Source organism: Macaca nemestrina, chromosome 15 (assembly GCF_043159975.1).
Source record: "Macaca nemestrina isolate mMacNem1 chromosome 15, mMacNem.hap1, whole genome shotgun sequence".
In the NCBI taxonomy this organism is placed as follows: domain Eukaryota; kingdom Metazoa; phylum Chordata; class Mammalia; order Primates; family Cercopithecidae; genus Macaca; species Macaca nemestrina.
In genome coordinates this window covers 42,868,433-42,884,077 of record NC_092139.1, presented here as the reverse complement: position 1 = coordinate 42,884,077, position 15,645 = coordinate 42,868,433, and the positions used below count along the sequence as shown (strand labels likewise).

At 39.9% G+C, this 15,645-nt stretch overlaps 1 protein-coding gene across 15 annotated transcripts in view; it reads right to left on the bottom strand.

Annotated features, from left to right (window-relative positions):
* LOC105481530 (phospholipase C beta 4) overlaps positions 1-15,645 on the bottom strand; it is a 408,983-nt gene that overhangs the window by 256,794 nt on the left and 136,544 nt on the right. For 11 of the 15 annotated variants that reach the window (XM_011741179.3, XM_071079656.1, XM_011741171.3 and 8 more), the window contains one exon: positions 7,056-7,118. The gene's annotated coding sequence lies outside the window, so the exon portion shown is untranslated. Of the gene's footprint in view, positions 1-2,208; positions 2,326-3,595; positions 3,641-7,055; positions 7,119-15,645 lie in introns of all 15 variants that reach the window. The other 4 variants (XM_071079655.1, XM_011741169.3, XM_011741175.3 and 1 more) reach the window with 2 other exon arrangements.

The window sequence follows — 15,645 nt, the reverse complement described above, 5'->3', positions numbered from 1 at the left end:
TTTGGAAGGCCTCTAACAATAAAGAAGGGAAGATAATGAAAAACAAACGGAGGGCCAGGGTTGGCCATTCAGTGCCTAAGCAGAAGACTTTACATTTTGTTAAGGGCTGCCGAGTTCAGCTTACTGGGTAAGGAAAGAAGACAGAGCCACTGTACAGAAGACTGCCCGGGAATGAAAGCTGTGTTCATACAGAGCACAGCTCAAGAGAGCAAGACACATACAGGAGTGGCAATGGAGAGGGTCCCTGAGGCAGATGATATTGCCCAAAAATAGCTGCATCACTATCTTCGCACATTGTGACTTCAACACTCCTGTCTCTGAGAGTTGAACTCATAAGTCTCCTCCCTTTGAAACTGGGCAGGTGCTATTTTGCTTTCCATGGTTTCAGGTACCCAAGGTCAACCACAGTCCAAAAATACAAAATGGAAAATTCCCGAGATAATTCATAAGCTTTAAATTGTGTACCATTCCGAGGAATACGATGCAATTTCTCCCATCCAGAAGCATCCTTTTGTCTAGCTTATCCATGCTGTACACTCTAGCTACCCACTCATTGGCCACTAGTAGTTATCTTGATTATCAGATAGAAAAAAACATAACATATATAGACTTCGGTACTAAACACACTTTCAAGCATCTACTGTGGGTCTTGGAACGTAACCCCTACAGATAAGAGAGGACTACTGTAACGTGATGGAGGTGACCATGCATAACTTCCAAGGCCAAGTCATAAAGCAATGCCGCTTCCACCTGGTCGGACAGAATAATCACACTGAAGCCCAGGCAGGCTGTCCCCCTGCCCTCAAGCTGCCATGCTATGAGGATAAAGCTGCCCATGAAGAGAGACTGTACAGAAAGGACCACATGAGACTGGGTGAAGAGGAATAAATGCTGAGCCATACCAGCTGCCTGCTCTTCTAGCATCAGCTGCCACCTGACTGCAACTGCATGAGAGAACCCAAGCCAGAAATGCACAGCTGGGCCCTTCCATAACTCCTGACCACAGAAAAAGTGAGAAGTAAAAAGGTGACTGCTGTTGTTTGCAGCCACTGTATCTTTAAGTGACTTCTTACACAACAATAAATAACCAGAATAGGTCCTAACATACACACTATATCATGGTGATATCTCATTTCATATACTGCAAAATTCGACTCTTTGAGCCTGGTATCAGTTTGACCACCAACTATACATTTCTCGTTGTATATGTAACACTCCTGCCCCATGAGTTTGCATAAAAGTATTATACCCAAACTTTTCTAGAATCCTCCCCCAGAACACACTACATACATATACAGATTTTTTTCCCATTGAAATACCCTTCCCTTTCCTCTTTAAAATTTTTCTACTTTCTACTCTCCATTCAAGGCCCACTATCTTCTAAAAGTAACCTTTGAAGGTTATCAGTGACATCTGGGCTGCCAAACCTAAACGTTTTGATCCTAATTCATGTACAACAGGGCACTAAATCCAAAAATGGAAGTAGCAATAGCACCTCAAGGACAGTTCAGCTCACTCTCTCTGGACCACAGTGCTGCCTCGCTTCCTTACTGAGTAGTGTTACCAAGCTGGGAGATTCAGGAGCATTGACTAAGAGTCGTATTCAAAGAGAATAAAGCCTTTTACCAGAGTTTCTCTATAATATTCTAAAGTTGCACTGGCCAATATGGTACCACGAGTCAAATGTTGCTTTTGAGCACTGAAGTATGGTTAGTCTTGAGCTCTGTTTTAAGTACAAAATATTCAGTAGACAATAAAAGATAAAACCTCCATAATATTTACATTGATTAAATGTTGAAATAATTATTTGGATATGCTAAGTTAAATATGTAACTAAAATTAATTTCACCTGTGATTCTGGACATTCCAGCCTCCAGTTTAGGTTGCTGTAACCTCTTTCTTTTTGCTGTTTTAATGAAGCTACAAGAAAATTCAAAATGTCCTATGTTGTTCACATAATATTTCTATTGGACAGTGCTGGCTGGTCTAGGACATCAGATGAACAACCATGAAATTTTGTGCTATACTGAATTGAAGGCACCCAAGAGGGCTGGGCACAGTAGCTCATGCCTGTCACACCGGCACTTTGGAAGGCTAAGTTGGAAGGATCACTTGAGGCCAGGAATTCCAAACCAGCCTCATCAACATAGCCAGACTCCATCTCTACAAAAAAATTTTTACAAATTAGCCAGGTATGGTGGTGCATACTTGTAGTCCCAGCTTCTTAGGAGGCTGAGGAAGGAGGATCACTTGAGCCCAGGAGTTCCAGGCTGCAATGAGCTATGTCAAGCCACTGTACTCCAGCCTAGGCAACAGAACCAGACCCTGTTAAATAAAATAAAATAAAATAAAATAAATTAAAAAATAGAAGGTGCCCAAGAAACACTATATATTTCCCTTAAAGGCTTATGAAAAGAAAATACTTTCAAAGGCAAAGGTGAACTATTAGGAAATAAAATAAAGGATGGCTAAAAGAGATGAGAATGAAGAATAATAAAGTTAACATGTGTGCTTGGAAATGTTTCTAGTAAGACTAATCTCCAATCATACAATCACATGACATCCTCACCTCTTCTTTCAGAGCACTGAAATCATTATCCATGATTTTACTAAGGAAAGCTTTGAAATGTCAGGTTTTCTATTTCTAAAACTCTAATATATGTAGAAATTCTACTCACTGAAAATTACCTAGGTGTCTCCCAACACTGCAATTACTTTAGGACTTAGCTCTTTGAAGCAGTAGCTCACTCCATTTTCAGAGAAGAAAAAGGATCTATGTAGCCACTGAAAGTGCTTAACCTACACCAGGAAATGGGCTAAAGATTAAAACTGTGCCCACAGGAGTAAGGAAGGGAGGAAGATGGAATGTGGATTGGTAAAGCAGACACTCTAGTGTCCTGCCCAGATAACACTGGGTTCCTTTAATGGTCTTGTGTGCCCTTTCCCAACTTTTGTGTGCTTTGCTGCTAAGGGATGGCACCAGGATTTCTTAAGAAAAACCCTCTTCAACCACCAAAGCTGCTTCACCTGCAGATGAAGAGAGCAGAGGTGCTTGGAAGTTTATAGCCCTCTCTTAACTGCCCACAGACAGTGACTGATGCAGGAGTGGAAAAACCCAGCTCTACTGCCTTGAAGTGGAATAGACTCTAGGGAGCAATTATGTTCCAGAGCTGCCCACTGCACTCCCCCAACTCTGGCCCAGGATCAGGCTGGGGCAGGCACATAGATTAAATCATCCCCCTGCTTGGCTTCTTCCCTTTCTTTTCCCTTCCTCCACTCACTGGTTTCTCCTGGGAACCCTGCCTTGATAAACCACTTGTGCAGAAATCCTCTTCTCATTCTGCTTCTGGAGAGCTCATCTCACGACTCTTGGCATGCCTGAATGTGCTCTAAGAAAATGTGAAAGAAACAACAGGTTTTTGTGCTTGCTATTGTTGTACCATGGGTAAGAGCTTCTGTAACACCCAAGAGTTTGAAATAACTGCAGTATTTACAGGGTAATAAGAAGTATCCTTATTCCTATAGAGCATTGCAGCAACCTTAGGCCATAGATCTTAGATCAAGAAAAAATACACTAATAGCTGGCACAACATACCTATGTCTCCAAGGTGTAAGAGAAGACAGGACGATGAGTAAGGCTCTAATGTAGAGGCAAAATGAAAGAAAAGACAACATTAAGTTTGGTGAGCTGCATGCCTAACACTAACGTTATAAATTCTGCATATAATTAATATAGATATTTTTTGAGATGTAGTCTCGTCTGTCACCCAGGATGGGCTACAGTGGCACAGTCTTGGCTCACTGCAAACCTCCACCTCCTGGGTTCAGGCGATTCTCCTGTCTCAGCCTCTCAAATAGCTGGGGTTACAGGCATACGCCACCATGCCCAGCTAAATTTTTTTGTACTTTTAGTAGAGATGGGATTTCATCATGTTGGCCAGGCTGGCCTTGAACTCCTGACTTCAGGTGGTCCGCACCCCTTGGCCTCCCAAAATGCTGGGTGGCATGAGCCACTACACCCAGTCTATAATGAATATTTAATAAAAACAATTTAAAAGGAAGAAAGCACCCCCAACGTTAGGTAGGTTTTTCAGAAGAAGAGAGTATCTTCCAAACCAAAATACCATAGGGGAGAAGTTATCAAGGGTTGTTTACTTTCTTTTCCTGAAACTTGAAGGCAGTTTTTGATTGGACTAAACTAAGGCATTCCTCTTCAGCAAGAACCAATCTAAAGCTCCCAATGCAAAGGTCACTTAACGCAAGGATGGGGATAATTCATCCAAAAACAGTCATTTTGTTCTCTAAATAAATACTTTCTATTGTAGGAGTTTATTGACCAACACTTTAAAAAAAAAAAAAAGCTAAACTGAATGTGACATATAAGCAAGATCCAAAATATACCTTTGCCTTTATAGGAATATGAACATATTCCGAATGCCTACTCTGCATTTAAATGGGCTTAAAAAATACATTTAGAACTAACATAGAGTCAGAGCTGCTCACTGTTGGAAGTATGGGGAAGTAAAGCAGGCATTTCAAGACAAAGCCAGAAATGCTCAGGTTCCAGAGTCTAGATGTTTCCAATTTTGAGTATGGGAAGATATTATAGAAGAATCAGATTTTAGTTCAGTGTTTTAAAAAACAACTCACAATTCAAGATATGTAGCAAGTGAATGATGCTAGAGTAGAGGCCAAATGGTTTTGTTTTTAGAAGAGGATGAGGGACATATGGAAGGATTCTCTGGAAGGAAGGCAGGACTAACATAAGCAATCAACCACCAGGTGATGTCTGGGGCTCCAAGTCTAATCAGGTCCTACTGGGTGAGAACGAAGAGTATACTGCCCAGGTACTGTGCTTCAGCCCAGGATCTGGAGCCATCCAAAGCCTTTGTAAAAATTTTTTTTGTTTTTTTCTTTTTGAGACAGAGTCTTGCTCTGTTGCCCAGGCTGGAGTACAGTGGCAGGATCTCAGCTCACTGAAAGCTCTGCCTCCCAGGTTCACGCCATTCTCCTGCCTCAGCCTCCCAAGTAGCTGGGCCTACAGGTGCCCGCCACCACGCCCAGCTAATATTTTGTATTTTTAGTAGAGACGGGGTTTCACCATGTTAGCCAGGATGGTCTCGATCTCCTGACCTCGTGATCCACCCGCCTGACCTCCCAAAATGCTGGGATTGCAGGCGTGAGCCACAGCGCCCAGCCAAGCCTTTGTAAAATTAAATGTATAGCATTTATACTCCTTAATGTAGAGGAATTTCTTCTTTGAACTTAAAATGTTTAACAAAACTTCTGAGCTCTGTTGGGGTTCTTTTTTTTTGGACCCTTGAATCAAGTGTTTATATTCACTAAGCATGTAATTCGTCACAGGAACCATTTATAAATACAGCTGATGAAAAATGACCTATTTAAGGATAATACAACTCTTACACAGAGAAAGTGGATAGTCCAGATTAATGTGACGAAGGAGTGAAAAGCAGATGATGTGTCCACACTGATTTAAAGTCCCTAGAGAATTATTCAGTCCTTCCTAGTCCCCAACTCTTCTTTGCCTACTAAGACATGGTTTATGAGTCACCCTTGGGGAGTAGTAAAAGATAGTGCACTTGACTAAAAATAGATAGGAACATTCAATAATAAATCTACTTTCTGGATATCTCTTGTCATCATTAAACACTGATCACTTAGAGAAGTGTCGGGTTGTGCGATTCTTCCTTCCCCTCATGGAAACGCCGGAAGAAAATCAGCCACAGTCACTGCCAAAAGATAATGAAGTATCTCACATGATATGCAACACACTGGAGGAAAAAACTCTGCCATTAAATGCCAATAGCCCAGAGGAACAGATCCTCCAGGAGGACCTATTGAGAGGAACAGTAAAGTTGCTGGTTCATGCCATTGCTATAAAATGACCTCTTGTTCCTGAAGGTAAGAAATGATACATAGTCCAAATGCTTTGCTTATAACAGCAATTAAAAAATAGAAATTTGAGCCAGGTGCAGTTCATGCTTGTTATCCCAGCACTTTGGGAGGCCGAGGCGGGCAGATCACGAGGTCAGGAGTTCGAGACCAGCCTGACCAACAGGGTGACACTCCATCTCTACTAAAAATACAAAAATTAGCCAGGCATGGTGGTATGTGCCTGTAATGCTACTCAGGAGGTGGAGGCAGGAGAATTGCTTGAACCCAGGTGGCAGAGGTTGCAGTGAGCCGAGATTATGCCACTGCACTCCAGCCTGGGTGAGAGTGAGAATTCCATCTGAAAAAAAGTAAATACATAAATAAACAACAATTTGATCAAGGGATTATAAAAGAACAATGTCTCATATTCACTAGAATTCTGGCTCTGGAATACAAGTATTGGCAAGTTACAGTTTATAAATGAAACAAATCAGCCATATAAAGATATTTCCAGTTCCCCTTTTCACGTTTCTTTAAAGGTTTGTAAAATGAACCATTAGGGGAGCACTGGAAGAATTTATTTACATCATCCCCTGGTAGTTCCCCCAAAATGGAGGATTTTTGCTGATAATGTGCACAGTTGTGATCTTTCACATCAGTCGGAATCTTCTTAAGCAAAATCTGCACAGGACTGAAAACAAGTCACATACATTTCTCCCCAGAAAGAATTATAGACAATGATCACTTCAAAAACATGTTATGTTTACTAACTGCAGGCAACACTATAGCAGAGAGTAAGTAGAAAATCTAGCAAAGGGTAAAGTGCCCACGGTTAGTAGTGAAATTAATAAACTTGAACCTTGAAAGTGCTGGGAGATCCTGCTTAATGCTCTGCCACATCAAGGAAGATGTCTGTGAACCAGTTTTGAGAGGCATTTCAGAAGCAGCATCAGCCAGAATGAAGGGATTCATCTTACAGACTGAAAGTTCTAGAACCCAGGAGGCAGAGGTTGCAGTGAGCCAAGATTGCACCACTGCACTCCAGCCTGGGTGACAGAGCAATAATTCTGTCTCAAAAAATAAATAAATCAATAAACAGCAATTTGATCAAGGGATACCCTACAACCAAAGACTCTCCACACAGGCTATAAAGTACTCACCGGGCGGCTCTGGACCGACTGCAGGTGATGTCCACTTCGTCAAACTCACAGCAGCAGTGTCCTCTGTGAAACAGACACAGACGAGACAAATCAATGTAAAGGACTTTTAGAGTTTTCATGGAGAAAAAAAATCCTTTGCACTTCAAAATCAGAATCTATATGTAAATTTTAAAACGTCAGTAAAACAAAACAAAAAAAATGGCGTAAGTTGCAAACAAATGACACAGACACACAGTCATCATATCAGAATTATTACTGCTACACCCAGCCAACAGAGTTTATACACTGTCTCTACAATGCTGCTAATATCCTACTCAGCATCTTAATCTATTAAAATAATTAAGCAGCAATAGAACAACAAGGCTATCTAAAACCTTCTCAGAGTAAATATAATTATCTTTTCCTGATTAGCAGTATAATGTCCTTAGATGAACTGTAATTGGAAAAAACTCTTTTTATAGCAGAATTACATCTATCTGCAAAGAGAGTCTTTTTTTATGGATGTTTCTGTATTGTCTTTGTTATTAAGTTGTTTATGTTGATTCTGAATTTGACACTGGATTTCTGATTTGGCTGAAATCTAGATTTCAGGATCTTTTCAAGGTGGAGTGGGAGGAAAAGTTCCAGGTGCTGTCAGAAGTACACAAAAGTGGCCAGGTACAGTGGCTCATGCCTATAATCCCAACACTTTGAGAGGCCGAGGCAAGCAGATCACTTGCCTTGGGAGTGGAGTTCAAGACCAGCCTCGTCAACGTGGTGAAGCCCCATATCTACAAAAAATACAAAAATTAGCCAAGAGTGGTGGTGCATGCCTGTAATCCTAGCTACTCGGGAGTGAGGCAAGAGAATCACTTGAATCCAGGAGGCAGAGGTTGCAGTGAGCAAAGATCGTGCCACTGCACTCCAGCCTGGACAACAGAGTAAAACTCTATCTCAAAAAAAAAAAAATAATAATAAGTACACAAAAGTAAGGGGAAGCCCATTTCCATGTGGTAAGAAGGCAGAAGCAACTGATGACACCTGGGAAAACTGTGTCTGTAAAGTTTGAATTGAAATTTGTGAAGGTCAAATCTATGTATAGAGATGACTACAGCAGAGTCCTTTAATGAGGTCTCAGGTAGGTTGGTACATTCATATAATACAAGACTACACCATGCAAAACAAGAGAGGAAATCTGTACCTATATGAACAGACATGGAAACAAATTCTCAGGTAATTTTATTAATTTAAAAAATCTGAGGTAGGGTAGTAATATGGATACTATGACCCCATGTGTTAAGACAAACCTCACTAATCTATATGTAAATACACAGACATATATTGTTATACACAAATAACGCATCTGGAGGGAAAACAAGAAACATTGAGTGTGGCTACCTCTAGTTCCCTCTAGGGGACTAGTACCAAAAGGAAATTTTTAAAGGGTAGGGTCTTTGATTTTAACCTAACACTTAACTATTATGTAATATTTTACCATGAAGCAAATTATTTTTATAATTAAAATGGAATAAAAGCCAATTCACTCCAAAGTCTCTACAGAAAGCAACATCCCACTTCAAATATACAGAATTAGGGAATACACAGCATCATGTACCCTGACTTTACTAATTTAGTGACAATTTACTATGATGCAGGCTGGGTCTAAGCATGGATTGAATCATTATTTATAATCCACATAAAAACTTAAAAATGTATGTACTGGGATTACTCTTATTTTATAGAAAAGGGAATGAAGAAGTTGAATATTCAAGAATCACACAAAGCTGGCATTCAAACACAGGCACCCTCACCCATGTTTAGCCCCTACAGTGCCACTTCTTCCATGGCATTTACTAGATTTTCAATATTACATTTGTATTCGTAATTATGTTTTAATACGAAGATAGGACTCCCATGAAGACAGGGATTATGTGTTATTGAAAACCATTAGGTATTTCCCCAATACCTAGCATAATGCCTAGCACAGAGTAGATGCTCAATAAATCTTTGTTGAATGCTGAATAATTAGGTGGCCTACCTAGAGCTGGAATATTAAACTATACGACTCTTTTATGTCTCCTGAGGCTATGAAACAGGCCGAGTTCCCAAAAAGCTCCTAGATTAATGATCCTGCCACACCATGCTCCTCGTTTTGAGAAACCACTTGCTGCCCAAGTCATTTCATAATCAAAGACTTAGAGACTGGACACATGTTTTCCCTTCTCTTCTTTAATTCCCTAGTGACCATCTAACATAAACTGCTTCATTGTTCCATAAACCTTTCTAATTCTGGGCATATATAGGATATTGCAACATTTGGGAAAGCCAGTGTTGAAATACTTAACTACAAAGAAGATAAGCAGTGTAAGCAATTTGTCATGAACTATTTAGCTACTGGCATATCACAGCCAAACTATTGCCACTGACTTGGAGTTGTAGTAACACGTGAATGAAGGCTCCAGCATGTCAACTTTTCCTTTCAAATACTATTATTCTGGGTCATGAAGGGATTACATGGGGCTTTGTTAAAGAAGGGACGGTGTGCATGAGTGTGTGTGTGTTAGAGACAGATAGAGGCTGTGTGTGTGTGTGTGTGTGTGTGTGTGTGTGTCTGGGGTGTTTATATACGTCTCCCCACATGTTTTGGTCTTTCAAAGAAGAAAGCTGTTTTCCCATAATAGGTAAACAAAATCGCAAATCCCAGAGTTGTATCAGTGTGAACGCAAACAAAAGCTGTTTCATTCAACAAAGGTATCAAGAGCATTCAATGGGGAAAGACAGTCTATTCAACACATGGTGCCAGGACAACTGAATACTCACATGCAAAGGAATGAAGATAGGCTCCTACCTCACAACATGGACAAAAATTAGCTCCAAGTGAATCACAGAAATAAAACTATAAAATTCTTAAAAGTAAATCTAACATAGGAGGAAATCTTTATGATCTTGGGTGACACCATTTTTGTGGCTAGAACAATGGTTTCTCAGGTATGACACCAAAAGCATGAAGAACAAAAGAAAAAAGAAGATAAGTCGAACCTCTTTAAAAACTTTTGTGCTTCAAAGTACACCGCCAAAAAAGTGAAAAGAGAACGCACAGAACAGGAAATCTGATAAAGAATTTTTATCCAGGATGTAAGAACTCTTAGAACTGGACAGGAAAAAGACAAATAACCCAATTTTAAAATGGGCAAATGACCTGAATAGACATTTCCCAAAAAAGATATACAAATACATGAAAAGATGCTCAACCATTAGAGAAATATAAATCAAAGCCACAATGAGACACTGCTTCACAGCCACTAGAAAAGCTATAATCAAAAGACCTAACAAGTGTTGACAAGAATTTAGAGAAATCGGAACCTTCGTACACTGCTGGTGGAAATGTAAAATGATGCAGCTGCTTTGGAAAACAGTCTAGCAGTTGCTCAAATGGTTAAAAATGAAGTAACTGTATTACCCAGCAATTCCACTTCCAGATATGAACCCAAGAAAAAATGAAAACATATATCCATATAAAAATTACATGTAAAATTTCATATTAGCAGCATTATTCATAATAGCCCAATTGTAAACAATCCCAATGTTCATCAACTGATAAAACATATCAACAAAACGTGTAGTATGTTCACGTAATAGAATATTATCTAGCAATTCAAAAATGCAACACAGATACACATGACAATGTGAATTAACTTCAAAAAAACATTACGCTGGCTGGGCATGGTGGCTCATGCCTATAATCCCAGCACTTTGGGAAGCCAAGGTGGGCAGATCATCTAAGGTCAGGAGTTCAAGACCAGCCTAGCCAACATAGTGAAATCCCATCTCTACTAAAAATACAAAAATTAGCCGGGTGTGGTGGCGCACGCCTGTGATCCCAGCTACTCAGGAGACTGAGGCAAGAGAACCACTTGAACCTGGGAGACAAGAGTTTGTAGTGAGCCGAGATCGCACCACTGCCCTCCAGCCTGGGCGATAGAGTGAGACTTTGTCTAAAAAAAAAAAAAAAAAAAAAAAAAAAAAAAAAAAATTATGCTAAGGGAGAGAAGCCAAGCGTGAAGGCCACATACGGTATGTTCCCATGTATATGAAATGTCCAGCACAGGCAAATCCACAGAAACAGAAAGCAGACTAGTGGCTCTCTACGACTAAAGGAGCACGATGGCATTTCTTTTTGGGGTAATGAAAATTCAAAGGTTAGATTGTGTTGATAGTTGCACAATGCTTCAAATATATTAACACTAAAAACCATTGAATTGTACATTTTAAGTGAGTGCATTCTATGGTATGTAAATTATACTTCATGAAAGCAGTCTTTAAAAAAAGGGTTATACTTCAGTGAGTTTGCCAGTGAATATCAGTCAGCTTTTTCCAAAAATGAGAAAATACTTATGCACATTCTTCAAGAAAACACAGTAAGTGGTAACATTTATATATATTAAAAATTCTTATTGTGATTCTTCAGGGGATTCCTTGTGATGGAAAATACCCAATTTTATTTTATCCTGATAAAAGAAAAGCATATGTATGGAACTGCCTTCAAGCCATAAGAAAACACCAACATTTTACTGTAAACCATCACTAATCATGCCACAGTGTTTTACAAAGTCTTATTTCAAAGCAATGGGGAACTTTAGCCAAGGGTGAAGCTTTTATTTCTCAGAGGAGGAAAAAAACTACAAATATTTGAAGGTGACATTGCCATGCCTGTTTTAGTGAATCTATATAGGTACTGAACACAAAAAGACTAGCACGTAATGTCCTCCCCCAAGACATTCAATATTTAGATTTTGTTTTAAAGTGAAGAATAATTGGGCAAGGTTGAACCAAAACAGATCATTTTATTCTGACTTAATACTGAACACGGAAATTATTGTTTTGCAAGCAAACAGAATGTTAGAAAGCAGTTGTGTCAGTGAGTTTGTGCAATATAACAAAGACTTCAAACTTCTGTAGCTTAAACCAATAGCCACTTATTTTGGTGTTCACAAGTTTGCAAGAGAAGCAAGAAGGCAGGCCCCAAAGTACAAGTACTTTCCAAGCCTCCGATGGATCGCATTGGCTAACATATCATTTGGCAAAACTAGTCACGTGGTCAAGCCCACATTCAAAACACAGAGAAATAGTCCCACCTCTTGATGGGGCACTGCGCATTGCAAAGGCATGAACGTACAGTGGGAAACACCTTGTGGACATTTTTACAATCGACCACAGCATTATTTCCCAAAGTGGAACACACTCCCACTAATGGTCCATGAAGAGATATTTCACGGTTTATTACACTTTATTATTAATGGTACAGTTTCCATGTACCATCTTAAAATACAGATATTTTACAATGGTACATGGAGAGGTAATGTAGAGTGCATGGACATTAGCACTTACCTTCTATTTATAGAAAATGGAATCATTCTTCTATTGAATGGGTACATAACTTCTATTGGGTACATAACTATAATTATTTACAGTTACTTATAATAGTAATGTTACCACATTACCATCATTATTTATCACAGTTGTATTTTCTTTTTAAGCAAATATATTTAAGTGGAAAAGATGAGTCATAAGTTCAGGTAAAACACAGGTTTGGCCAAATCCATAAAAGTGATTCAGCAATAACCCGAGTTTAGAACCCAGTGGGGTAGGACAATGCTTCTCAAACTTTAACATACAAATCACCAATATATCTGGTTAAAATGCACATTGTTTGACTGTAGTTCTGAGGGAGGGCCTGAGATTCAGCATGTGGGAAGCTCAGGCTCTCAGGTGATGCTGACATGACTGGTTCCAGTGCATGCTGAGTATCAAGCACAGAGGTGAAGGGCAAAGACCTGGCAGTCAGAAGAGCTGAGCACTAGCATTTACCAGCTGTGCAGTTTCAAGCAACTGTCTTCACCTTTCCGAAACCAGCTCCTGTCTGTAAAATGCAGGTGGTGTTAGGACTCATCTCAGAAGTCAGGGTCAGAGTGAGATGAGATGAGAGGAGCAAGGCACCCAAGCAACACAAAAGGGATCAATGCCTTTGTTCTGCCATAGCTAATGACTTCCATAAAAGCCCCCAAATGAATCACAGGTTAAGAAAAGAAAGCGAGGGGGCCAAAAGGACACTGTGTTAGCCCAAATCATACCATGCCTAGACATTAAAAGTAACCAAATCTTAGAAACAAGTTTTGCCAATGCAATCATATTTTATATATTCATGTAAGGTATTAATATGTTTATGTTTCCTGAGGTTCACACTACAATATTTATTGAGCACCTACTGTGTGCTAGATGCTGTTCTCAGTTTGAGTATATGGCAGTGAAAAAAACAGACAAAACTCCTAGAACTCATGGCACTCACACCCTCCAATTCTCTCAGTCTCTGGAACTGCCCCCATATACTAATTCTCTAGGCTGCATTCACAGAGAGGCTGTCCATGGGCCTGATCTGGCCACATGTATATTTATATGAATCCATGGTGATCTTTTAAAGTTTTAGCTGCTTATTCATATTAAAAATGAGAGATTACACATAAATATCCGGACTGCTAGCTTCTCTTAGAAATTTGGATGATTTGGCAACAGAATGCTGCAGACAACTCAGCCACAGCTGAGAGGCATCTGTCCCCTCAGAGAAAGCTTGGGTTTTCAGGTCCCCACAGCCCCCACCCTCCAGAGCACTTCCACCCAGCCAACTCCGTCACCTATGTTCTCCTCTCACCCACCCAAGTGAGTGATCCCTAAATGAAAGCCCTCATCAGCAACATGTATAAGCATGGAAGGGAGGGGATTCCAACTTCCTATTCTGTATTTTTTCTTTGCCATCATGCAGTAAACACCAAGAAAAAGGGCTATTTTACCCATTCATTTGCCCCTCCCTGTGTCTAAAACTGCCAGTTTGAGAAAGCATGTAAACTCTGCCCAGAAAACTTACAGCTCCTCTGTCTGTCATTTACTGTGGGTAACTGGCTCTACAACGCAAAACAGGGCTTTTTAGAGGGGTTCATTACAAGTTTTTTATAGGTGTTATTTTTCTCTAAATAATGGGAATGGCTTTGCAATCTCTAGCCTACATTCTTTTGCCTAGTTTCCTTCATGTCTTAGTTTTCTACAGCTGCATAACAAATTGCCACAAATGTAGTGACTTGAAGCAACACACATTCATTAGCTCATAGCTCTGTCGGTCAGGAGTCCAGACATAGTTGCTGGGTTTTCTGTTCAGCATCTTACAAGGCTAAAATCAAGGTGTTGGTTAGGCTTCATCCTTTCTGGAGGCTCAGAGAAATAATCTGCTTACAAGTTCACTCAGGCTGTGGGGGCCACTCTGAGCTCCTAGATGCCATCCACACTCCTTGTCACATGGCCCCCAACATCTTCAAATCCAGTCATTGAGAATCTCCCCTGATGGAATCTTTCTCTCTGAATCCATTTCTCTCGTGAATCCAACCCCTTTTAGGGTCCACCGAGGACAAACTTTTATTCTTAAAGTAAACTGTGCCATGCAACATAACCTAATCACAGGAGTGACATCCCATCATAGTGACATTCCTAGGGATCGAACAGGAAGTGTAAACCAAGGGGCAGTAGTCTTGGACGGACACTTTAGAATTCTGCCTGTTACACCTAACTTAGCATGCATTTGTCATCTATGTAACTCAGGCTTGAATCTGCAGCTATGTCACAAGAAAAGTTAACTGACCAGTAGAGAGGCTAAATAAAACCAGTCAGTACATTTTTAACAATGGTCCCAAATGTTCTTGGGCTTCCATATCTAACGCAAAGAATATCTGTACTCTACCAAGTTCTACATCTATGAGAGATGTTTCTCTTCTTTACCTTAAACTAAACCTTATGAAACTAGATGTCTAGAAAAGTGACACTCTTTAAAAGAAGCAGCAAACACATACTCAGTACCTAGAAGGACCAAAAATTTGGGTTTTGTTTGTTTTGTTTTGTTTTTTTTAGGACAGAGTATCCAATTAATAACATGGGCCAAAATGTTGTAATTAAATTAGGTTATATTTTGTACATGGTGTCAACCGATTTAAACTGCTCTTTCATTCAACTGACTTGGTTATTGGGAAGTTACACAGAGGCAGCATATACATAACCACACTAATATTTAGAGTAAAAGCAGGCCAAGTGTGGTGGCTCACACCTGTAATCCCAACACTTTGGAATGCCAAAGTGGGAGGACTGCTTAACTCCAGGAGTTAGAGACCAGCCTGGTCAACACAGTGAGACTCCATCTCTACACAAAATACAGAAAATTAGCCAGAAATGGTGGCACATGCCTGTAGTCCCAGCTACTTAGGAGGCTGAGGTGGGAAGATTACTTGAACCGGGGAAGTCAAGGCTGCAGTGAGCTGAGATCATACCACTGCACTCCAGCCTAGGCAACAGAGCAAGACCCTGTCTCAAAAAAAGAGTAAAAGTTTAAATATAATTAAAATCCTGCTTAACATATCCACTAGTACATGGCTTATTAGATAAGACTTTAAAAAATGAGAATCCTTAAGAAATCTCCCTTCAAAACCATGTTTGATTAGAGAGCAAAACTGTCAGAAGCAAACAGTAATAACTACCAGTCAATGAGAAATTACTATGTCCAGGTACCACTCTCAGA